Source organism: Mesoplodon densirostris, chromosome 1 (genome assembly GCF_025265405.1).
Source record: "Mesoplodon densirostris isolate mMesDen1 chromosome 1, mMesDen1 primary haplotype, whole genome shotgun sequence".
Classification (NCBI taxonomy): Eukaryota; Metazoa; Chordata; class Mammalia; order Artiodactyla; family Ziphiidae; genus Mesoplodon; species Mesoplodon densirostris.
This window is the reverse complement of record NC_082661.1, coordinates 146,221,757-146,249,157: the sequence shown is the minus strand read 5'-3', so window position 1 is coordinate 146,249,157 and position 27,401 is coordinate 146,221,757. Positions and strand designations below refer to the sequence as shown.

At 39.6% G+C, this 27,401-nt stretch overlaps 1 protein-coding gene across 1 annotated transcript in view; it reads right to left on the bottom strand.

Moving 5' to 3' along the window:
* SCFD2 (sec1 family domain containing 2) overlaps nucleotides 1-27,401 on the bottom strand; it is a 395,362-nt gene that overhangs the window by 197,222 nt on the left and 170,739 nt on the right. The window lies entirely within an intron of this gene.

The following is a 27,401-nucleotide window of genomic DNA, read 5'->3' as shown; positions in this document are numbered from 1 at the left end:
AGCTTTTGCACAGCAAAGGAAACCATAAACAAGACGAAAAGACAACCCTCAGAGTGGGAGAAAATATTTGCAAATGAAGCAACTGACAAAGGATTAATCTCCAAAATTTACAAGCAGCTCATGCAGCTCAATAACAAAAAAACAAACAACCCAATCCAAAAGTGGGCAGAAGACCTAAATAGACATTTCTCCAAAGAAGATATACAGACTGCCAACAAACACATGAAAGAATGCTCAACATCACTAATCATTAGAGAAATGCAAATCAAAACTACAATGAGGTATCACCTCACACAAGTCAGAATGGCCATCATCAAAAAATCTACAAATAATAAATGCTGGAGAGGGTGTGGAGAAAAGGGAACCCTCTTGCACTGTTGGTGGGAATGTAAATTGATACAGCCACTATGGAGAACAGTACGGAGGTTCCTTAAAAAACTACAAATAGAATTACCATATGACCCAGTAATCCCACTACTGGGCATATACCCTGAGAAAACTATAATTCAAAAGGAGTCATGTACCACAATGTTCATTGCAGCACTATTTACAATAGCCAGGACATGGAAGTAACCCAAGTGTCCATCGACAGATGAATGCATAAAGAAGATGTGGCACATATATACAATAGAATATTACTCAGCCATAAAAAGAAACAAAATTGAGTTACTTGTAGTGAGCTGGATGGACTGAGTCTGTCATACAGAGTGAAGTAAGTCACAAAGAGAAAAACAAATACCGTATGCTAACACATATATATGGCATCTAAAAAAAAAAAGAAAGCTTCTGAAGAACCTAGGGGCAGGACAGGAATAAAGACGCAGATGTAGAGAATGGACTTGAGGACACGGGGAGTAGGAAGGGTAAGCTGGGATGACGTGAGAGAGTGGCATGGACACATATACACTACCAAATGTAAAATAGATAGCTAGTGGGAAGCAGCCACATAGCGTGGGGAGATCAGCTCGGTGCTCTGTGACCACCTAGAGGGGTGGGATAGGGAGGGTGGGAAGGAGACGCAAGAGGGAGGAGATATGGTGATATATGCATAGCTGATTCACTTTGTTATAAAGCAGAAAGTAGCACACCATTGTAAAGCAATTATACTCCAGTAAAGATGTTTAAAAAAAAAAAGAATCAGAAATACCATCACAGCTGTTAGAGACTAAATAAATTATATAAATAAAGAAATCTGTGCACATGCATGCACGTATATAGAGAAACGGTTTCTTAATCTGATTATTCAATTAGTCATAAGAAAAATTTTCTATCCAGGCTAGTTAGCAAAATTTAATTGCCTTCATTAAATGAGGTGTTGAAAGGTCATTGGGACTACATTACAAATTCCTATTATCAAAAAGATGCTTTAAAAGGTATTCTGACAAAATACGCATGAGAATACGACTTGGATGAGGGATGAATAGCTGGAGATGAACAAACACACAAAGTTCCCTATGGAATCTCATATGACCTCAGCCAAACCCAGCAAGTATCAAGAGACTGTAGAAATTGAACTTCTGGTTTTATTTCAGCCTTATTCTGGGTCCTGAAAATTCCCTTTCTTTTTTAGTATTTTCTAGTATCTCTCTTTTCTAGTGAGTGGAAAGTTTACTAATGTTGGAAGTAAGGTGTACAAAACGGTTTGTAGGTTGCCACCGAAATCTCATGACTATGCAAATGCTCAGAGTTTTAGCATAAATAATCATCACTACCCCAAACTGTGTTGCTGAATGAACCACGCAAACCCACAGCTGTGAGATTAAGTACAGAAAGGACAGATCTCCACTTCTGGCACAACTTCAAATGCCTCATCAGAGATAGAGAAATGTCAAACACAAAGTTTACACTGAAGCACTGCAGCTCCCAGGGACAGGGAAGAAACTACCAGTGCGTTCTGTATGGTAAACTACTTAACACACTTCACCCCTCATGCACTGTAAAAAGGACTGGCTTGCAGAAACTCAGTTTGAGTGACTTTATGGGGCTACATGAGTCACTATCATGTTGTGCAGAAACCCAGCTTGACAAGCTGCACATCCAAATGTGGCTGTTCCAATAAGACCTGCTTTGATCTCTGGTCCTGTTCCTTTCTCTGACCGTGGTTATACCATTCCTGTTGCACTAATCCAAAGAGCAACTCACAGAGCTTCCAGAATGATATTCTCCTTTTAATAATAGCTGATCTTCTGAATTCTGGATGGCAAAGGTTCTAGTGGATTCTAGTCCACAGTACATGTGTAAAGTTTTAACTGTATCTGCTGACACAGAGAAAGTTACTCATGGAAGAACTATCTCTGATGCACTGCACACAGTCTGGCTGTGCTGAGATAGTTGTTTGAAATGAAAAAGCAAATGTGTTAAGCATTGCTTGTAAATAGAAATGTTAAAAACACTGGTTGAAGTTAAAAGATATAATGGTAGAGAAACCTCCATTTACAGTAACAATGAAAAAGGTAAACTTAAGGGAGGACAGAGGAGATGCAGCAGGCACGGAGGGTTCATGCCAAGGCCACATTAAAACAAACAAATAAACAAACAAACAAACCATAAGAAGTTTCTTCTTAAGGGAAACTCAGAGTGCACCTGCCCCCAGATTTTGGTACCCAAGGCAAAAGGGATGTAAAATTCCTATCCAGGCTTCTTGTTGGAAGATTTCTTTCTTCATTGTTGGAAAGTTTTCTCCTTGTTGGAAAGTTTTCTCCCTGTTAGAAAGTTTCTGGAGCACAGAGAGCCAGCTGCCATATCATGAGGACACTCAAACAGCCCTATGGAGAGGACCATGTAGTGGGAAACTGAGATCTCCAGGTAACAGCCTGTTAGGAACAGAGGCCACCTGACAACATCCTTGTGAGTGATCTTGGAAGCAGATTTTCCAGCGGTGGTAAGGCCTTTAGATGACTGCAACCCCAGCCAACACCTTCACTGCAGTGTCATGAGAGATCCTAAAACAGAACCATCCAGCTAAGCTGCTCCTGCTTTTTAAACCATGGACATAATAAGAAAATAAATGTTTGTGTTTTAAGCCATTAAAAAAAAAAAGGGTAAACTTAAAAAGAACTTAAATAAACTTGAAAAGCTTAAAACTTATGTGAAAAACACTTTTAAAACACTCCTCTAAAACACAATTGCAGATTTGAAAGAATGGAAAGATATCCCTAGTTCTTGGTTAGGACATCTCCATCTCAACATTATCAAAATATACCTGTGATCTCTAAGTCAATTTATAAATTTTGTGAAATCCCAATAAAAACACCAAGGAGCCATTTTTTTCTGGAAATAAACAAATTGACTTTACTAAATACTAAAGTTCATATGAAAAAATAACTGCACAAGATTATCTAAGGAAAACAATGTAAAGAAAGAGCTGTGAGGGAATAGCTAAAAGAAATATTAAAACCTACTACAAAGTCTCTATAACTAAAATGGTGTGGTCTTGGAGCACAAACAGACCTATGAAACAGAAGAGCAAGTCCAGAAGGAGAACTGACAGATGGAAATTAATATATGATAAGATGCATCCCAAAATGTGGGAATAAAGATGGCTTTTTAATATAGGGTATTTGGACAACTGGACAGTCATTTGAAAAATGATAAATTTTGATCCATTCTTCATGTTGCCCATAAGCACAAACTCCAAATTAATAAGATATTTTTAAAATAAAATTATGCAATTAATTTTTTTAAATGGGTGAATTCTTAAATAATTCTTCTATAACCTGAAAGTTAAAAAGGCTTTCTAATTGTGACTCAAAATCCAGATGCAATCTAAAAACACTGATATATTCGATTATCTTAAAAAATGCATGGCAAAAAACACTGTATGCAAAGACAACACATTAGAAAAAATATTTGCAAGTACATCCCAGATAAAGGACTAATATCCCTAATTTATAAAGAACTTTAAAAAACTGATCAAAAACAGACCAAAAATATTACAGAAAGATGTACAAAAGACATGAATAAAAAATTCCCATGAAAGATATAAATGACATTAAAATATGATAAGATGTTCAACTTCACTTAAAAGAGAAATCATATTAAAACAATATTGAAATACCTCACCCAACAGATTGGCAAAAAATCAAAAGCTTGACAATACAGTCTGTTGTGAGGCTGAAGAGGAACAGGCCTTCTCCTACATGGCTGGTGGGAAGGTAAAGGGTACAACCCATATGGATGGGGAATTTGGCAATATCTAACAAAACTAAATCACTTACCCTTGACCCAGCAATACCATGACTACAGTCTATCCTGATCATATAATTCCAACATGTATACATAGGGTTACCCATTGCACCATCATTTGTAATCACAAAATATTAGAAATTACCTAAATATCCAACCACAGGATGTGGTTAAATAAAGTATGGTGCATTCGCACCATGAAATATTAGGCAAATGTAGTAAAGAACAAGAAAGCTCTCTGTGAACTGATATGGAATAATTTCCAGGACATATTAAGTAAAAAAAAAAGCACAGTATAAAACAGTACATACAGTATGCTGCCCTTGTGTAAGAAAAAGGGGGAAGTAAGAAACCATACATTTCCCTTTTTATTTTTGCAAAGGGAAACACAGGAAGAATAAATCAGAAACCAGTAAAATTGGTTACCGACAAAGGAATGAATGAGGTGGGTGGAATACAAGTTGAAAGCGATGGAGGAGTGAGTAACATTTCTGAACACATCTTCTGTATAATTTTAAATGTGGAAGAATGTTAATGTTGCACATATTCAAAAGTACAATTAAATCAATAAGCTTCGGAGAGAACCCTGAAACTGAATGCAAACAAATAAACATATGATCCCAACTGAAAAATAGAACCATGTTGTGGCGCAGGTGGGCAGGTGAGGGAAGAAGTGATCCAAGTAACTTGAGAACACAATGCTTTGATAAATACCTTCAGTTCGGGAAGATAAAGAACTGCAAGCAAACCTTGAACTATATTTCGTAGGCTTCTTTTTCATAGTGCTATGAGTATAGCAATTCTGAAACTGCTTTTTTCTTTTTGTTTGTGCACTGTAGGATTAAGCAAATGGAGTAAATGTGTTGACGTTGCTGAGAGCCAGGGCTCTCGTTGTGAAAAAGTGAAATGCAGTTTTTTAAGGAACCTCCATACTGTTCTCCATAGTGGCTGTATCAATTTACATTCCTACCAACAGTGCAAGAGGGTTCCCTTTTCTCCACACCCTCTCCAGCATTTATTGTTTTTGATGATGGCCATTCTGACTGGTGTGAGATGATATCTCATTGTAGTTTTGATTTGTATTTCTCTAATGATTAATGATGTTGAGCATTCTTTCATGTGTTTGTTGGTAATCTGTATATCTTCTTTGGATAAATGTCTATTTATGTCTTCTGCCCATTTTTGGATTGGGTTGTTTGTTTTTTTATTATTGAGCCTACTTAAAAAACTACAAATAGAACTGCCATACGACCCAGCAATCCCACTACTGGGCATATACCCTGAGAAAACCATAATTCAAAAAGAGTCATGTAAGCAACCTAGCCAGGACATGGAAGCAACCTAAGTGTCCATCAACAGATGAATGGATAAAGAAGATGTGGCACATATATACAATGGAATATTACACAGCCATAAAAAGAAATGAAATTGAGTTATTTGTAGTGAGGTGGATGGACCTAGAGTCTGTCATACAGAGTGAAGTAAGTCAGAAAGAGAAAAACAAATACCGTATGCTAACACATATATATGGAATCTAAGAAAAAAAAAGGTCATGAAGTACCTAGGGGTAAGATGAGAATAAAGACACAGACCTACTAGAGCATGGACTTGAGGATATGGGGAGGGGGAAGGGTAAGCTGTGACAAAGTGAGAGAGTGGCATGGGCATATATACACTACCAAACGTAAAATAGATAGCTAGTGGGAAGCAGCTGCATAGCACAGGGACATCAGCTCGGTGGTTTGTGACAACCTAGAGGGGTGGGATAGGGAGGGTGGGAGGTAGGGAGATGCAAGAGGGAAGAGATATGGGAACATATGTATATGTGTAAGTGATTCACTTTGTTATAAAGCAGAAACTAACACACCATTGTAAAGCAATTATACTCCAATAAAGATGTTTTAAAAAAAGTGAAATGCAAATATGGAATGGGGCAAAGGCAAGGAGGAACCCTGGGGGTTGGAGTAGAATGGCAGGTACATATATTCATCTACTAGACATATATATAGTTATATAACTAATGATATAACTATATATAGATATAACACTCATTTTCTAATGTATATATACTTCTAATATGAATTTATATGTATGTGCATTTTTATTTATTTGTATGTATGTTAAAAAAATTTATTTTTTTTCCTAATTTTGTCTGCTGAAGGGCCTAGATGCTATGACACATCATTAACAATGACTATACCTAGTGCCTAAATCTTGGTTTCTATATACCACTCCCCACTGAAAGGAACCAGGGAATTAAAAAAAAAAAAAAAGGCTGATTCTAGGGATGAAGCAAGAAAGGCATAAGATGAGCCTGGAATATCTTGCTGTGCCAGAAAGTAAGGAAATGTCCCAAAATAATGAGGCATGTGAAATGCATATGGGAGCCAGCTTGAAGACGTTAACACCTGCCAGATCTGAGACAACTGGCACCAAAATTAGTGAATTATAATACATGAATTAAATAGGAATCCATACTGATAATAAATAGATAAATATATACATAGACAGCTAGCAGAGAAGAGAGCTTTTCCTTCTCATAGAATGTCAACTAATGAGTAGAGATATGGTGGAGTTAAACGCCATTTTTTTGGGTAACCATCACTGTAAGAACGGTATGAGCAAGAATCAATGGGTGATAGTTTTATGTGGAGCAAGATATGTGCATTGTTTCAAAGCAAATGACCATAAATTGCTTTATTAGTTGCAAGGGAGAACACAGTAATTATATTACAGGAAGAAACCCAACAAAACCTTGACCAGGTGATTAATATCACAACTGAAGAGGGATGTTTATGTATATGGTACCTTGAGAAATCTACAACTTCACTTACGTAGTATCCTAATGGAGAGGAACAGTGCGTAAACTGAATCTAACACATTGAATAAATGGATGGAGGATGGTGGAAGTCAGGTTTCTAACTGTTGGTGTGGAAGTATACAGAAAACCAAGGGGAATGAGGTTAGAATGAGCCATATGGTAATGAAGTAGAGTTGGAGACATCAGTATAAACTAATGTTTAGCTTAATCTGAATAGAGATAGTTTTATAATGGAAATATTTATAAATGTGTATATTTATGTGGCTTTATATACATACATATATTTCCTTGCTTTGTTAGCTGAGAGGGTCTAGAAGAATAACATCCCAACAACAATGAGCATACTAAGTACCAGATCTTGATTTCCAACACCATTCTCCAGTGAAAGGAACCAGGGCTCCTTGAAGAAATAGCTGATTCTAGGACTGAGGCAGGAAATGTAAAGAAAACCCATAACTCCAGGCTAATCAGCAGAAAAACATGAGAAAAATCTCAGTTGAGGAACATCCTACAAAATACCTGCACAGTACTCCTTAAGAATATCTAGGTCATCAAAAATACCAAAAGTCTGAGAAATTGTCATAGCCAGGAGAAACCTAAGGAGATATGATGACTAAATGTAATGTGGAATCCTGGAGGGATCCTGGAACAGAAAAAGAATATTAGGCAACATTGCTAATTTTACTATTTAAAAATTTCCAGGACTTCCCTGGTGGCACAGTGGTTAAGAATCCGCCTGCCAATGCAGGGGATACAGGTTCGAGCCCTAGGCCGGGAAGATTCCACATGTTGCAGAGCAACTAAGCCAGTGCGCCACAACTACTAACCCTGAGCTCTAGGGCCCGCAAGCCACAACTGCTGAAGCCCGCATGCCTAGAGCCTGTGCTCTGCAACAAGAGAAGCCACTGCAATGAGAAGCCCGCACACCACAACGAAGAGTACCTCCTACTCGCTGCAACTAGAGAAAAGCCCGCGTGCAACAACGAAGACCCAGTGCAGCCAAAAATAAATTAATTTAAAAAATAATATTGTTTTAAAAAATTTCCATATTTGAATATATTAATTTGGGTTTCTGATTTGTTACATGGATTTCATGAACGATTATATTTCAAGACCACTTGTATTTCAGTTTATCATGTTCAAAAATCAATGTCATATAAAGATTAAGATAAAACATTTATTGTTCTATTCTTGAGTGTATTAGGAAGTAACTGCATACTCAGTATCATGATGAGTACATTACGGAAAGTGAAAGAAGTAAAAAGTATGAGCTCCCTATTCTCAAGAACAAGCTACAGAGGGAAGTAGGAGGTTAGTCTAAGATAAATTGCACTTAAAAATAACCACAGTGAAAGTCATTCAGAACTCCTCGGCAGAAGTGGAGAAGGCTTCATGGACTGGTGGATATTGAACTAGGCCTGGAATTCTGATGTCATAGAAGGTATGGAAAAGGGTTTATGGAAGGACTTTGGAGTTCTACTTTATGAATCACTTTGCTATACTGCCCTGCAAAAAACGTCACTCAAAAAATGATTAATGACCAAGTGAATGGATGAAAGAAAGAAGAAGGGATCATAGAATGGAAGAAAGGAGGGAGAGAGGAAGGAAGGAATCAGGATGCACTAAAATTTCTAAAGTACTTTAACCCTACAACATCAAGCTTCTAGCCTTAATGCATAAATTAATTTAAATGGAAGCATTTAGATAAGATTCTCAACTTTGACTTTAACATCACCTCACTATAAGCATGACTGGGATTTACTGTTCAGCCAGTAGGGCTCAGGACCCCAGGCCCATAGAGGTAAGTAGAGAACAGTACGAGTCCTGGCATCTGCCATCAAAGGGTCTACAAGCACCATCTGAGCCAAGTGGGAGCCCATTTGCAACGTAAGCTCTCCAACCTTTTCTCCATTCCAGGGACATAAACTATTCTCAGTACGTTCTACTAAAGTAGTGTGATATGGCAGTTAAGGGTACAAGTTTGGGAATCAGGTCAGGTTTGAATTCCTGGTTTGCCACTCACTAGCAAAGCTTTGTTATTTCCCCAAGCTTTAGTTTCCTCATGGAGAAAATGGAGACTAGCAGACTCTTTGGGATCACAGAGGATTATTCCATCCATCTCCAAACCCAGTGTCTCTAATCCACCCATTTCTGTCAATTGCTACTGCCTAAATCAAATTACCATATTCTCTAGCGTATAGGACACCTATTCTTACTTACTATCTCACCTATTCTTACTCATTCTCACTTCCATCCCATCCACTCTCCACACCAACCATAGGATCCCATTTAAAGTGCAAATCTGATTACCTCCACTCAAAACCTCTTGCTGGCTTCCCATAGCTCTTAGAATAAAACCCAAACCCCTTTAACTTACAAGACCTTGTATAATTCTGTTTATTCCCATTACTTTAGTCACATTTGCCTTTCCATCTACTTCCCAACCCCAATCCCTTTGCCTTTTGCTTAAGAATTCAACCCAAACGATGTCTCTTAAGGAAGCCTTCCTTGACCTCAAGACAAACCTGGTGATCTTAGTGCTGCTCCCCAAATATTTCTGGGTTTCCTTCTTCTAGGCACACAGCAGAACTACTTCTCCTGTCCCCTGTAAGTTAGGACTGATCATATCCTTACTCTGGTCAATGAAATGTGAGCAGAAGCTACAGTTACTTCTTAGTAAAAGGTTCAACAGTCAGTCTTGTCTACCATGCTTCTTCCTCTTCTCCTGAGAATGGCCATGTGCTTGTTGGTGGCTGCTCTGTCAACCTGTGTCCCTGATTGAGGAAGACAAAAATACTAACACAGAACAAAGCCTTTAGCCCACTCTTTGATGGACATGCAGTATAAACAAGAAATAAATTTCACTGTTTTAAGCCACTGAAAATTTGAGGTTGTTTTTTATTTCAAAACAATCTATCCTATCATGACTGGTAGATTTTAAATTAGAAACCCCACTAGAATGCTCTCCCCATTAATAGTCTCCTCTGTAACACTTTTCACATTGCAATCACATAATTACATGGGAGTCATTTGTTTAATAACCCTTCTGCTAGAATACAACCTCCACCAGGGCAGGGAACTGTTCTCTTGTTCGCTTCTAAGCCCAAGCACTTCACACGGTACCTAACATAATTCTCAATAAAAACTGCATGAATGAACAAATTAATCCAATGAGATGATGTGTATAAAGTTATTAGTATAGAACAAAGATCTAGAAATTGCTCAATAATGATGAGCTATTATTTTTTCTTTTCTTCTTCTTGTTTTTTATATAACTATATAATTATAACAATTTAATTAGCAACAGTTTAGTGTAATGATTAATGATTAAGAGTTGGACTCTGAACCAGACTCCCCAGGGATCTGAATCCTAGCTCCCCACTTGCTGGCTATGTGACTTGGGCAACTTAAAGTTTCTGTCCCTGAGTTTCCTCATCTGTAAAATATGGGACAATAATTGTACATGCCTCATAGGACTGTCATAAGTATTAAATTAATTAATTTGCAACAGACCTAAAATTATGCTTGGCACATATATGTAAGTAATATGTGTTTATTAAATATATACATATATACATACATACCACACATACTTTATTAATATATAACAGGGTTTAGCAGCTTTTGTTGAACTACATATCCACTCCTCCCCAAAACAGATGCATAGAGAGGCTCTGGGTTAGATGAAGTAAGCACACTCCATCATTTATTTCCCATTACAAAACCTGTACAGAGCGCATGAAACCAGAATGCAAGAGACCAGACTTTGAAATCTCATCAAACTGGTTGGAAGTATACCATTTCCATCTCTTGTTTCCCCCAGACTGAGCTCAAAACATCCCCAAACCCAGAAATTAGAATGACTGTAGATTTCTCATCAGAAACCACTGGAGTCCAGAAGAAAGTGAAACAACATTTTTTAAGTGCTAAGAGAAAAGAACTATATTCAGTGAAAATATTCCTTAGGATTGCAGGTGAAATCAATATTTTCAGATGAAAGAAAATTAAGAGAATTCATTTTCACTAGACTTGTTTTTAATATATGTGAATAATGTTTCTATGTTCCATTTGAAGTACTAAAATATTAAGTTGATATATTAAGTATATATATTGTAATCCTTAGAGCAACCTCTAAAAACACTATACAAAAAAATAGAGTCAAACACAAAATATATAAATTAAAAATGCAATACTGGGCTTCCCTGGTGGTGCAGTGGTTGAGAGTCCACCTGCCGATGCAGGGGACATGGGTTCGTGCCCCGGTCCGGGAAGATCCCACATGCCGCGGAGCAGCTGGGCCCGTGACCCATGGCCACTGAGCCTGTGCGTCCAGAGCCTGTGCTCTGCAACGGGAGAGGCCACAGCAGTGAGAGGCCCACGTACTGCAAAACAAACAAACAAACAAAAAGCAATACTAAAAAGTGCTCAAACCACCCAAAAGAAGGAAGGAAAGGGAAAACAGAAGAATGAGAAATACAAGAAACAAACAGAAAACAAATAATAAAATGGTAGACCTAAATCCAAACATTTCAATAATTACAATAAATGTAAATGGTCTAAACACACCAAATTAAAAGATATAGATTATAGAAAGGATTAAAAAATAAAAGGAAAGGGCCTCCCTGGTGGCGCAGTGGTTGAGAGTCCGCCTGCCGATGCAGGGGATATGGGTTCGTGCCCCGGTCTGGGAGGATCCCATATGCCGCGGAGCGGCTGGGCCCGTGAGCCATGGCCGCTGGGCCTGCGCATCCGGAGCCTGTGCTCCGCAACGGGAGAGGCCACAACAGTGAGAGGCCCGCATACCGCAAAAAGAAAAAAAAAAAAAAAAAAAAAGGAAAACAGGTTTATAGACAAATTGGAGCACAAGATGAAGAAAATAGTCAATATAGTTAGGAGACTTAGAAGCATGTCATTCAAGAAAAAAAAATGAAAAAAATAAGATCAACCCAAAGAAGAAAAGATTGAGATATGTATCTTTAAATTATTTTAAAAAATGTACAGTGAGAACCTGTTTGTTACCCTATGCCAGATTCATGCTAGAAACTTCCACACACATAAAAGTCGTATAAGATTTGCTTTCATCCTGATTCCCAGAAGGCCAAATTAATAAGCATCAATCAGAGGTAGAAAGGTTATCAATCACTGTAAGAAGCCAAAGAGAGAGCAGACATGTTCTCTCATTGGTAATATCTTCATGAGAGCTGGACAAATATTGAAATTGGGGGATACTGTGGGAGGAACTTAAAGAAAGGCAATTACATCAATAATTTAATCTTTTATTACCGAACCTGGATATGTAGCTGACAGATTGTTTCCACTTTGGACTTGCTAATTTACATTTCTTTTCCTAACATGTCTATTTATAGTGTGGGAATAAAGAAGACCATAAAACTCTCTTCAGCAGGTTTCTACAGACACTGGCCTTCTAAAAAATTCTAACAATGGGCTGCTTTCTCCTGAATAAAAATAAAATGCTTCAGAGGACATGTTTAGTTTTAATCTGCCCAGCATTCATCCTTTCTTCTGATATCTTTATCTCTTTCATTCTGTCCATGAGTATTGGATGGGCTAATTTCTCCTCCAGCTCAAGGATAAAGATGAGACCTTCACCTAACCAATCAGAGCACTGAATTCCTAGGCCACAGGACTGATTCAGAAATGGGCACATCATCTAACTATAGCTATTCAGAGTAAATAATAGGACTCTTATTTGAGAAACCAGGATAGAAATACCTCTTGTTTTTCTTTGTATATGAACCTGGAGAATGTATAGTAGTCAGGATAGACTAGATTATGTTATAGTAAAATGCCAAAAGCTCAGTGACTTAATGTAACAAAAGTTCTCCCTCTTACTACATGTCTATCATGGATCAGCAAAGGAACTCTACTCACTGAAGTCGTTCAGGGACCTAAGCTGATGGAGACTCCATCTTGACAAGTTTCAACCATCACCATGGTGGGGAGAAGGGGACATAGTGAATAATGCACTGGATCATTAAAGCTTCTGACAAGAAGTGACACATGCCTCTTACGTACATATTTTATTGGCCAAAGTAAATCACATCACCATACCTAACTTCAGGAGACAAAGGAGCATAATCCTACCACGTACCCAGAAGGAAGAAAGCTGGAAATATTTTATGAACAACTAACAATTATACAGGATATAAACCTGGAATCACTAGGTGTGTAGAGAAGAACACGGGCAGAGGGGAAGGAGTCCGGATAACACAGTTTGAGTTTCTGGATCCAGTTGTACATGAAGCTGGATGGCCTTGGACTCTTAGTTTATGTGAAACAATAAACTCTGTTTTTTCCTTAATTCCGTTGGGTTTTCTTCCACGTCTGACAACTGAAAGAATCCTGAACCAAATGCTTCTCAACAAACAACAGAGCCAGAACAGTACTTCTGGATTGTGAGGAAGATGGTAGAAGGAGGACAGACGTTAACATATCCTTGAAACACCAACAGGTTTTTAAGCAACCACAGAGCCTCTAGCTGCTACCACCTTGTCACATATCTTGGATTCTGTATGTGATAAAAGTTGAAAGCACTATTGGAGACAGAAGGCCAAAGGTGCATTAATTCTAACTGCACCTACACAAAATTTCTGCATCTTAACAGACCCTAAAAAAAAAAAAAAAAAAAAAAAAAAAAAGACCGAGGGATTTTTTTTTTTTTTCCTATGCTCAGTGTAACTCAAAACCTGCCCAGAAGCCAAATCTGTGGAAACTTGAGAGAATCCTAGGCCATGCTGGCTCCTCTTGAGTCTCTGTGTCCCAGCCCAAGGAGAGCTGAACACAAGAGCACACTTCAACTTACCACTTCCAGGATCTGTCTCACCAGCCCCAGAGTAGCTTTGAGGAGGAGAGTCTTGACTCCTGCAAGACTTACTTGAGACCATTAATCAGGTAGAGAAGGGGTGCAGCCTTGTCTTCAGAGACAGAGCCTTTGGGTAGGCAAGGCTGGGCTCAAACCCTGCCTCTGCTACCTCCCAACTGGGTGCCCTTGGGAGCTTCTTAACTTCTGATCCTCAGATTCCTCATCTGTATTGAGGATGGGGGTGGGGTGCAGTGGTGAATAGCATCTACCTCAGAGGTAATAGGTGATTTTAAAAAGGTGAAGCATTCTATACAAGGCCACGCACTAACAGGCCTTCCCCTGCTACTTCCTTCCCACGCTACCACCTGCTCTCTTTCTTCTTAATTTGCAGGTGTAGAAGGGGAGGCTGCTGGTGTGCAGGCAGACTAGGAGTTCTGTGTCCATTAGAGAAAGAGCTCTTTGCAAAAACTGGTCACGTCCAAGAACAAGTCCACCAACCCTGGTTTGTATTTCTGTTCAATTCTCCTTTTAAACATTTCTTTACACATACAAGCAGCACAGGTAATTATCTATATATATGAAAATCAACGAAGGGTTTCTTCAAACAGTGAGAAGATAGTAATCAGCAAGACCTATTTTTCTATCCAACCAGATGGATAGAGACTGTTAACAAATAAAACATAAAGACAAGAGGACCTTTCAAGGAAAATCTTAGGTTTTTTTTTTTTTCCTTAAAGAAAAATTTCCAGAAAGAGCACACTGGACTTCCATTTCAGTAAGCTGCACTCAATTCACCAAAAACCCCCCCACATTTATTGAGTATTTCCTGTATGCCAGGTACTAGGTAGAATGAATGGGATATAAATACGAGTAAGAAGTAATGCTGACATTAAAATATTGTACAAGCTCAGGGCAGGAGCTTTCTCTTGTTCTCCACTGTATCCCCAGAACCCACTCCTGCCTGGCACACAGTAGGCACTCAGTAAACGCATGGTGACTGGTGAAATGATGGGCTTGAGTCCATCACAGTCTACCAGGAGTTAAAAGTACATGATATCAGTCATATCAGTGACTGCATATCTCCATCTATAAGTAGATGGTGATTAGATCAAGAGGTTTGGTGAAACCTAAAATCTGAAATGAGATATGATCACAAAGAGAGCTCATTCAAATATTTCTATCAGAAAAAAAAAGTGTTTAGAAAATGTTTTGATGACATAAGAGCTCATAATTGAATATGTGGAGTTCAGTCTAGAGCAAGGCACAATAATAAAAACGGTAATCATGGTAACATACGATTTACTGAGTACTCACTAAGGGCAGCCCAAGCATTGGTCCTCCCCCACTGTGTGAGTGTGGTACCCGTGATTCCCAGCTTCACGGAGGAAGAAACTGAAAGCTAAGAAACAGCCAAGGTCACGGGCCTAATTGGCAGGGACACTTTCAATTCTGACTCTCAAAGACTTCCTTCCACACCTCCCTCCCCTCTCTTTCATCCACCACATACATTTACTTCCGCTTATAACTGGCAAGGCATCCACTTTTTTTTTTAATGGAAGGCTTTTGTTTCAGTAGTAGTATCCATATCACTTGGGGTTCAAAAGTCACTTTGGGAACCAAATATAACTGATAGAATTTGCTTTCTCTTGTAGACCTGAAAGGAACCTTTAAGAAACTGGAAAGAAAAGGCCCAACACGAATATTTACTTTACAATGTTGCCCCTGAAATTGAGTTTCTGTCCAAAGTAAGTAAAAGGGTGGACTAGAGGGAGAGATGGTCTTAAAGCCAGTTTAAAAATCCTGTGGTTTGATGGCTAAGAAAAAAAAAATCATTCCTTAAGGTCAACAGACACTGTTAGCCTTGTGAGGACTGCCAGTGTTTGGGAGAGGCATGTCTTAGTCCTGAAGTGTGCTTTCATTTCAGAACTTTCCAAACTCCTACAGAATGCTGTGATCTCCTGTGGAAAACAGATAAATTGAGGTATTCCAATAACACAGACAAAACCCAGACCCCTGGGGCCAATCAGCAGTGACATCAGACCAAATTCCAAAGTTGGCCTTTACCATAAGGCGCTTACACAGAAACCAGCGTCTTGTTTTCCCTCAGTAATCAGGTGTGAGAGCGTTGGCTTTTATAGAATAGTAATTACTATGGGAAGATAATGACCTTCCCTCACAAAGGCCTCATCTGCCTTTCATAACCAGGAAAGCAACTGGACCCTTGTGTGTGTCACTGACAGTGTCTTTTCTATCAAATCAAAGTTGACCATAACAATTGTTCAGTGAAATCACCCCGAAAAATAAATCAAATCTCATCACTTCTTTGATTAAAACTTTCAAATTAAACATGGTTATTTGGTTATTTTGGGAGATCTGAATTAAAGTTATCAATGGGAAATTTAAAAAAAAATCTTGACCATACATTAAGGGGGGAAAAAAGTATCCTATACTTTTACAATCTGGTGACAAAAGGACTTTGCTATTCTCCAAGTATTCAATGCACGTAAGACAAACTAAATCACAAAATAGTTCTTAGTGGCTACATCCTCATAACTTAGGACAGATATGACTGTTGCTGTCACTACCACCACCAAGACAGCAGTTGTCATTTACTGAGCACTCACGATGTGCCCGGCACAGTTTTAACAATGCTATGATATAGGTGCTACTAGGATACCCATTTTGCAGATGAGAAAATGAAGACACAGAAATGATACATAACTTGTAGGGCCACATGATGAATAAGGATTTTGACTCAGGTCATCTGTGGAACTCTAGTCCTAAACCACTGTGATAGGGCCATTAATAACTTGTTTTGGGTCTGGTAGGGCAGAGCCAAGTTGCTAGTAACGAAATGAGGGTTCACGATTAACAGAAGTTGCAGAGACGTGGGATGTAGTCCCTGTTTCACAGCCCACAGTGAGAGAAATAGACAGTATCAGGTTAGAGAGACGGTCAGACACAACTGAACCCAAGAGGACTTTTTGCCTGGATGAGAAGAAAGAAAATTTGTTGACATTTTATAAGGTCACTAAAGTTTAAGGTCTCCAGAAGGGCTTCAATATAAAGTGGTCAAGGCATCCCATCACAAAATAAAAGTAAAGCCCCGTATTTCACGGAAAGTAAAAAATTGCTGGCTGTCTTCCAAGCTCTGCGTGTATTTACAGAGTGCCATTAATATTCCCAAACTGCCCCATGATGTCTCTTCTTCCAGCCAAACACATGACCCTGGGTCCCCAAACACCTGGACCTCTAGTTGCAGATTCAATCGTTTAGCAGATGTTTGCCAAGTGGCTAATACGTGCCACAGCTTGTGCTTGATACATTCTTCTAAAAACACTTATAAATGTGTGGATCTCAAGTTCCTGTTTATAAAAACATGACGCAATGATAAGTGAACTATTTCCAAACTAGTCAGGACGGCCGCTTGTCCTTCTCTTCCATTCCGCTAACAGGCAGGTGGAGGGAGAACACGGCAGTGATGGGAAAGCAAAGCCACAAACTGCCCCGCAGCTGGGGACCCACAGCTACTACAAGAGAAGGAAGCAAGGGACAGATGCTTGCGCCGGCTGGAGAGCACAGGCCCTTCTAAGAAGCAGCCACGACTCAGCCCCAACCAATTCCTGCCATTCTTTACATTTTTCAAAGAGAAACCAGAAAAGAAAAACAAAACAAAACCCCAAACCCCCAGCTATTTATCTGAAGCTGCTCTATTCTAGTTTGGCTTCCAACTGAAGGTTTCACAAACACTGAGGAGGCCAAACACAACAGGGCCACAGAACAGCTGAGGCTTGCTGGGTACGAGCCTGCAATCCAATTTGCTTCTGAGGTGCAGAAGGAAAGAGGCAGGCTGGCTTGGGAGAAGGCTGTCATGGGCAGTTACTGGGGGGCCCTTCCAAGTGCACAAAAGAAGCGACTCTGTGAATCACAGGCAGGGCTGCCTCAGTGCTGTGCTGTGACCCGGTCACACTCAGAAGCGCACTCTGCCGAGACAAGGTCTGGAGAAGCAGCAAGGTATGTAATCTTGACTCCCTCCATGGACGAAAGTGACATTTCAGCCAGCCCTGCCTGTGTATTGTTTCATATTATATAAACACAGCTAACTGGTTATGACTGGTGCAGTGACTGGAGATGCATTAGCAATTTGATTTTTTAAAAAGCAGACATTAATCAAGAATACTAATATAAGCAGCTACCAGGATTCCTCTCATTTTTCTTGTCTTCTTTTCCAAAATGTGTTGTTGCTTTAAGCATTTCAGCTGCCATCATCACCTCCTATTATCCATTTAAACCAGCTTCTGAAGTAATGGGATCACCTAAGGAATAACTTCCCAAGACTCACTTACTTTGGTGCCAAGTAAAAAAAACCTAAAGGGAAAAAAAACTCCTGGACCCTGACTTCTGAACCCTGACCTGCTGACAAGCTCCAGCTCACTCACCACAAAAGGAAAGGAAGAGTCCGAGCATAAATACTGTCCTGGCAAGAACTTCAGCCACCAAATGGAACAGCTGTGTCACAATAAACAAGGAGAAATAAACAAAGTAAATAGGTAGGAAGGAGTGACTGGAGCCACTCAGTCCGGAATTAGTAGGCAACATGGCACAGAGACAAAGAACTCTGGTACTGGCCCCAGACAGGACTAGGTTTGAATTCTAGCTCCTTCACTTAATAGCTATGTGACGGGCACTGACAGACATGGCCAGCAAGTCACCAGTTGAGTGCCTGTAAGATGCTCGCTGATACCTGAGACTCTGCCAGCTGACCTACTCCAAGTTGACAACGCCCACCCCGCTTAGTAACCTGGGACCTTGTTTAAGTGCCCTGGAAGAGAGGGTGAGGTCCCGATACCTCCAGTGGGGTGATGTCTCAAGGGAGAGCCCTTTCCCATGCCTGATCCAGGGGGCTCCAGATAGAATACACTGCTCCAACTCCAGACAGATCCCCAGACCTGGCCCCTCAACTTTCTGATAGAGTAGGGCTCGGATAGGACCTATAAAGCTGTATGGTGAACAACTCTCTCCAGTGATGCTGATATAGCTGGTTTGCAGAACAGTACTTGGAAACCACTCTAGAAAAGAATCCAAATGGATCTTCACAGGCACATCTGTGGTAACAACAGTCTAAGAATTCCCATCCCAGGGAACCAGAGAACAAAGGCTCTGTGTGCTCCGGTGATAAGCCTGTTGGAATAGAGTGCTGCTGGGGTAGGGCTCTGTCCTACTCGAGGGCCGACATCTTACTGTATCATTCAGACTATGCGTTCAGTGAGCTAGATCACCCCATAATGGTTCTGGTGCCATGTCTAGACATTTTTGGTGTACAGTAAATATTAATTCCTATTAGTGCTGACTGGCATGCTAGGAACATGGAACCAAGCATTTGAGAAAGAGAAAGACCAACTCTATCAGTGCCCTTCTTCTCATACAGGTAAATGCACTGGTGTCTGGTAACCCAAAACCACATAGTTGGACCAATGAAAGCTGAGGTTCAGGTGATTATACCCCAACGTGTAAGACTTTCTTCAGAGAAAGGAAGTATAAGAAGAAAGTTCATCTCAACTACACATGGGTTAAATTTCCTTTTCTTACAAAGTTAAAAGACAATTTTTAAGTTCCAAATATGTATGTGTGAAAGAAAAATGTGAGAGTCAATTCCTAGATGAGCAAAGTAACTTTGAAGGAGAATATCTAGATTTACTCCCAAGAAGATGATATACTATTTACAGTTTTTGGTTTAACAGGAATAGAAGAAAAAGGTTTCTGCGATACAGCAAACAGAGATTTATAAAGCAATATTCTACAGAAAATAGCACTCATTATCAAATATTCCTTTCACAGCATAACATCTCAGAACCAGCTCTAGACCCCAAAGGCCAGTCTAGCCTCCATTCCATTTGAACCAAGTCTAGGAATAGAGAAAAGTGAAGAGCATTATGAAAATGTTATAACCCGGTCTTTACCTCTTCCTTCACGCAGCACAATTTAAAAATGGGAGCTGAGAATACAAAGGTGAATAATAAACAGTCGCTGCCCTCAAGGAGCTTAAGGTAATAGAAGAGAAAACAAACAATAGTAGCGGTATACTGTTAAGTGTTATATACAGCAATCCAATGTGATAGGTACTATTATACGTCCATTTTTTTTTTTTTTTTTTTTTTTTTTTTTTTTTTTTTTTTTTTTTTGCTGTACGCGGGCCTCTCACTGCTGTGGCCTCTCCCGTTGCGGAGCACAGGCTCCGGACACACAGGCTCCGCAGCCATGGCTCGCGGGCCCAGCCGCTCCGCGGCATGTGGGATCCTCCGGGATCGGGGCATGAACCCGTGTCCCCTGCATCGGCAGGCGGACTCTCAACCACTGCGCCACCAGGGAGGCCCTATACGTCCATTTTAAAGAGGGACTAGTGGAGGTAAAGAGAGAATAAGTAACTTGTCCAAGATCACTAGGTAGGAAGAACACACATGTGCAAATATCAAGCACATGAGGCAACATAAATGTAAGTGCCCTAGGACTGTCACAAATCAATACTGAGGCATGGGGTCACTTCGGGCTGGGACAATTAGAGAAGGAATAAGATAGGCAATGATATTTGAGTTGCATCTAAAGAATAGGTAGGAGTTTTACAGGTAAGAATGGGAGGCAGGGAATGTATTTTATGCATAGGAAATGGTATTAAGATATAGCACAATTTAGAAAATACTTTATTGTAGAGATGAAAATAAAATTATTTAAATCCTGAGGAGAGAAAACTTAAGGGTTCTTAAACATACTATATACCTGGATCTAAAGTTTTTCTCATTCTCCTTCACTAGCACTTTGCAATTTTCCTATTCACTGTAGCAACAAAAAATTATCACATATTCTTCTATAAGTATGAAAAGCAAAACGTGCTCAGGCTAGTCAGCTCCTGCCTTGAGAAGCAGAACTCTGAAGCCAGGATGCATGCTCCTGTTTCTATGAATGGGCACACATGCCTGACGATGGGGCCTCAGGTTACACATTAGCAGGCAACTGATACATGGGGCTGGGAGCAAAAACCCTCCTCCACTTTATATTAAACATTATATCCTCTAAGTCTCTTTTAAATCAATGAATACTGAATAGAATGCTGTAATTTAGGAATGCTAATTTCATGACTGAACTCCCATGGTTTAGGGCCTGATTATTAGGTGTGGAGGTGGGTGGCAGGAGGGTGGGAGCAGCAGATGTGGTGCAAAAAAAAAAAAGTTATTTTAGAAAACATTTCTGGAGAAATGGTTCTATCCAGGCTGGGAGCGGGGAAGGTTTGGGAGAGCAGCCGGAAAGGAATACACAAGCTGGCTGGGGAGAGATTTGCTAAGAAACATTAGTTAGGAGGCTACAGCTGGATACTACTGACAGGTGTTAAGGATAAAGGGAAGGGAATCGTGCTGAGGGGGTTGAGGGAAAATTGGAGAGATTAAGCTAGAACTCAGGGACATCTGTGGCAATGAAGACTTCTCCCCTTAAAAGCCACCCCCTGACAACACACACCTTGCCCACCCTGTTTAGGATTGCACCTCTTGTACTTAGCACCACCTTAGAGGCATGTCGTCCCTTCATAAAAACTGGCTGAAAAGAAAGAAGTAAGGAGGGAAGGAAGGAGAAAGAACTGCAGATTTAAAAAATAAAAAGTCTGACTGTATTAGATTATATGACACTGGTTTTCAAATGATGGTTTATACGTGACATTTACTTTCCTTCATGGAATTGGTCCGTTGAAGCCCCTTACAGTGTGAAACAAATGATCAGCCCACCTAACTACAGTTATGAGCTGCATGGATGAGACAGCTGGATTCCCAAGAATCACCAACTTGAGAGGAAGCTCTCCTGACCCTGTGGTTATGTCCACAGGCCAAAGAACTGCCCCAGACATTCTGGGGCTGGTTTCTTCCTTGTTATATTCAGGTTGGAAAAGAATTGTCAGAGGATCTAAAAGTTAAGTTAAAAAATGTTTTGCACTCCAGGTATGGCTGAACGGCAGGCTCACTAGCAGGCAAGGAAACAAGATGAGGGGATGAAAGAGAAGAAGGGCAAAGTAATAAAGATGAAAAAGAAAATAAGGAGAAATGGGGAAACAGTGAATTTAACCAAAAACCTCCAGAATTTAAAACCTGGTAGGATAAAAATATTAAAGCACAAAATAACAGTTCCATTAATGGCTGATACCATTTGTTTTCACTGCATGAAATATTTTCTTCACTATACTGCAAACAATGGGAGTTCCAAACTCTCATTGATAGGGCATGGTTTCCTTTTGATATTCCATTCTCTTCTTCAACCAACCTTTCTGTTCTCCAAAGCAGAGTTCCTCTGGTAAAGCTGCAACATATTTGTAGCATTGCAGTGTCAGATGAAACACTAGAGCTGAGCCAGAGCTGCTTTCTTATTCCCTCCTTCATTCAATAAATACTGTACTTATGAAGGACCTTCCACGTGCCCCCAAGCATAGTCGATACTTGAGATAAAATGGTGAACAAAACTGATGGAGTTTATGGTCTGGGGCCGGTGGAGGGGGGGGTAGACACTAATCAAATTATCACACAAATATATAATGAACTGTTCACTAGACACATGATGAGGGTGGAGGGCGCTGAGCTAGCGAGGAGGGGCAGAGGAGGCTGAGCCTAGGACATGTGGCCTGAGCTGAGCTCTGAATGGGTTAATTGGACTAGGGTGGGGAGTTAGTTGGAGGGAATGTAATGTATTTAAGGAACTGAAAAGCCTGTGGCTGGAACATAGGGTACAAAAGAATAAAAAGCCTCCAGAGTGAGAAGGTGATCGTGGAAAAATGACATTCTACTGCTCTGAGAAGTCCAGTGCAGGGGGTGTGTGCCTTTGGTCCAGACACAGAGGACGCTGTGGGTGTAGCACAGTATTTGGTAACCATTTCTAGCTCCTCCCTATACCCTGGAGAGTAATGACCCAGATATTTTTTCAGCCTGATCATGTTCATTTTTGCTCTTCCATTATTTTAAGCAAAACACTGATTATTTTTCACTGCCAAATTGGAAAACAAGAGCCATGTCCTTAAAAAGGCCCATCAAAAAGCCAACAAATCTATGTTCCCAGAACTTTTCCCCGGATCTTTCACATGTTGAATCTGTATTTTAAAAAATGATAAGGCATAAATTGGCTCAAGAGAGAACTGCAGAGACAAAAACAATAAGGAAGTAATTAGAGATCTGATATTTTGATTATAATTTGCACATACCCTACCAAGAAGTTCCAGCAAATACACCCTGGTGGTTTTGTTCTATTCTAAACTCTGGGTTTAGCAGCCCTGACATATAACAGCGTCAACACTTCCAGCCGAATATCTGGAAGGGCTGTTGCTCTGAAATGTTACAATCACTCTATAATCAAAAGCCATTAAATACCCATTTCCAAAATAAAAGGCTGTACTCATCTTGGATGATGTCATTTTGTCTGGGCTTCTGCATTCTCAAGAACAACTTGAAATAATCAAGAATACAGTGTGCAAACTCCCGAAGTGAACAGTTTTATGATTTCTCTCACAGAAGTGTGAGATTAGGAGGAAGGAAGGGAGAGGGGGGATGGGAAACAAGAGATTAAAGTATAAAAATAATAACAAAGATACAATCACAGAAAAAAATCGGTGTCTTGATATCTGTTTCTGGGAACGAAATGTAAAGCATTCTGCTTTTCTGATGGCTGAAAACATGTGCTTCACTTCTTGTACATCAAAGAGATGCCCCGAATACTGTAAATTATAACTGAAGTGTTATTGTTTACATGGTGCATTGTTTCTACACTTTGACAGAAAGGGTGTGCATTCCCAGTGAGGAAGTATCCAACTACATTTTAACTATGAATAAACCTTTTTTAGCCAAAGATTAAATTCTTTGCAAGGTGGTGATTTCTACAGAAAAAAAAAACCCCAATCCTACCTCATTGTATGAAAAAAACAGATCAGATTTAACTGTTGTTCTTAACCACCACAACAAAAATAAGGAAATAAAGAGTCCAATTATTTTAGAGTATAGTTTGGACAAAACCACAGCATCTAGAATTAAAACCCTAAAACCATTTTACATGTTGGAAAATGTAAATTGTTAATGAACATTGCACCCTAACAGTTTCCTGTTCCAGATGGCTCTCTGTCAGCTTGGCAACAACTCAAGAGCTTGACGAAGAGGTGCAGGCATATGTCTTGTGCTTAAAATGAAAGAAAAAAAAAAAGCAGAAGGGGGCTTCGTTTCATAAACACTTCAGGGAAACTTACCGTTCCTTTTGGGACCAAGTCAGTCCAGGTGCTAAGCACAGAAGAAACAGGCAACACACGAAGGCAGAAAGAAGTCAGGCTTCTATGGGAATTACATTCTTGGTTACATTTACAACTAAATTTCAGAATACAAATGAGTATCACCATGGTTGTACACATATGTTCTCCTGGTTTTTAAAATATTAATCTTCTCTTCTCACATAATAAAATTATAAGTCAGAGCCTAGAGCCTGTTGTGTCTCTCTGTACTTTTCTTCTGCCTCAATTCCAGGCTGAACTACTTGTACCTAAGTGTTTTTCCTCCTACCCAAGGTCCTAATGGTCCTCCTTTTTGGCTTAGAGTATTCTCCTTTATGCTCTGATTACGGATAATCTGACTTTTGAGGGATAATGTCTCTTAGAACTTGGGGCATGGATTCAGAACCAACATTCTCAACAACCATCTTTCCAATGTTAGTTTCAGAAACCATATGTGACATTATACCTGGGGCCCTCTTTATCCTAGGCACTCTGACCTTAACAGATAAACTAAAAAAACACATTTAAAACAAAATCTCACCTGCTATATTCACTTGGGACGCATATATGGGATCTGAATTTCTACTTACCAATAAATAGATCACCAAATACATATCGAAATACTAACAGCAGATTTCTCTGGGTAGTGGGTTCATAGGTAATTTTAAATTTTATTCTGTGTTTATTAAAGAGCAAAAGATCTTCCAACTATACTACAGTGAACAAGTATATGGCTGTCATCAGGGAAGAAAATCCGATTATAAATATTTTAATGAACACATAAATATGAATGGAGCTCTAAAATTCACCCAGATGACAATCTCTGCCCTTCTAATTCTTATATTCAAAGAATTATATATAATTACACAGCCATGCATGACAGGCACAATTACTGCTACTCGAGTGTTGAGGGGCAATTGCATGGTGAAAGCAGCTTGAGTTCTAAGAATTCCCTTAGTCCACAGTTGTTCTGATGCTGTTTTTTTAAACATTAGTGAAAATTCCAGACAATTATTTTTAGGCATACAAATACCTACTCTTGAAGCAATTATTCTGGTGTCAATGACATCTTTATCCATTTACAGGCAAAATACAAAACCCAAGAGGGAGAAGATAAGATGTATTTTTTTATTTTTATTTTATTTATTTATTTATTTGTTTGTTTTTGTGGTACGCGGGCCTCTCACTGCTGTGGCCTCTCCCATTGCGCAGCACAGGCTCCAGACACGCAGGCTCAGTGGCCATGGCTCACGGGCCCAGCCGCTCCGTGTCATGTGGGATCTTCCTGGACCGGGGCACGAACCTGTGTCCCCTGCATCGGCAGGCGGACTCTCAATCACTGCGCCACCAGGGAAGCCCAAGATGTATTTTTTAAATATAAAGAAATAAAACTGGTTTATTAGTGAATGTTCTCATGGTGGACGTATCTAGCTTTTGTACGTCAGTATCCCTTCCTCTGTGGAATTACTCCAGACCCTATGTTAAATGGCAGTGCTGGTCTGTCGATCACAGCCCACCACCCATTTCTGCAAATCCCTGCCCCGACCTCCCTCCTGCTCACTCCCAACACAGCTATGAACACAGGACTCAGCTTGGCCAAAGAGAGCCCCATTCCCCTGGCAACAGTGAGTGAAACAGTAACAGTGACAGTCAGCTTCGTTTCCTAGGATTGATCTACAACCCCTGGAAGAAAAAAAGCTCTCTTTTCCTGAGTTGCTATTCTGGAATGACATAAGCCAGGAATGTCTGGGAGGGAGAGAGGTCACACAGAGGCAGCTGTGATAGAAAAGAATGAGGTCAATACTTAGAAGGATGAAAAGCTTAAAAGATGCAGAGAGTCCCAATCACACCGTTGGAGCCCCTCCCCCCAAATTCCTAAATATAGCTCTGTCTCCAGACTTGCCATATAAGCAAATATGAACGGCAAATACCAACTAGGAAGACATGCTAGCAAAATATATGACTAAGTATTAATAACCTTAATAATACAAATGCTCTGATTCAAAATCATTAAGAATAAAATTAATAATCAGTAGGAAAAAAGGAAAAGACCATGAGCCGGCAATTCACAAAAGATGAAAACAAATGGCAAGTATCTGCTTTTCATCAATATTCAATTGATGTGGCTTCTTCTACACTGTTCTTGACATTTCCAAATTTTCTACAAGGAGAACGTATGACTGTAATAGTGGAGGAAAAACCTTAAAGATATTAAAACATAAAATTAAATTTAAGAATGTTAACCTGGTATCAGCAGGCAGGATAAATGGGTGGGCAGGCGTGGAGACAGGGATTTCAGAGGGAAGGCCATGGGAGAACAGGGAGCATTTTTGGAGAGCTGTAAACAGCATCTCAAAGGAAACAGAGCTGGGCTGCTCTCTAGGAGCTGAGGTTGAGTCAACGAGTCCATTGCTTCCCTCCTGAGATGACAGTGATAGCATGAAAAAGATAGAATGGTTTTGAGGAGGAGCTGATTTAGAAGTAGGGAAGGGAGTACATTGATTCCAATAAAAATAAAACGCAAAAGAAGCTAGAACCATAGAATGGTAGTGAAAGAAGAGACCTTAAACTCACCTAATAAAACTCTCATTTTATGATGAGGATCCTGAGTCCAAAGGGAGCTAAGTGACTTACTTTCAGGTTACACACCTATGGGCATATTTAGGAATAAACATCAGGCCCCTTCCCCTCTGTGCTCTTTTCAACCATACCACCCAATCACTCCTGTTTGATCCAGAGCTATATGTTTAAGAAAATTACCCTGTATTCCATGCATTCCATTTGTTCTCTTTCATGACTGAGAAATTTATAGTCTAATGTGCAGTTAATAAGAATCAGCAAGTATTAATCTCTCTGTCACACACACAATTATTACTATTGGCATCATGTGCAGACATAAAAATTAACTATATGGACAGTCTGTCTCGTGCATTTGTGCATCTATAAATACCACTGCAAGAAGATACGTTCCAGTGTCTTAGTTAAGAATGACTGTTTTTATGACCTGGTATGGAAAAATTAAGTACTTGAGAAAGTAATTTGTAGTGATCTCTTAATATTTTTGCAAAATTACATAACTGGTTAGGTACCTTAATAGGCAGCTCTAAATATTTTTATACACAGCTTGTGATATATTTTAAATATGAACTAAACATTGTAAACTTCACTTGATATAGCTGTTTTGTAATATGTGCTGTGGTTAACTATTTTAATATGTTGGACAGTAAAACTAAATGTAACAGTTCCAACATTTCTCATGGGAGTGATTTAGGGCAGACATATGTTTTTCATCA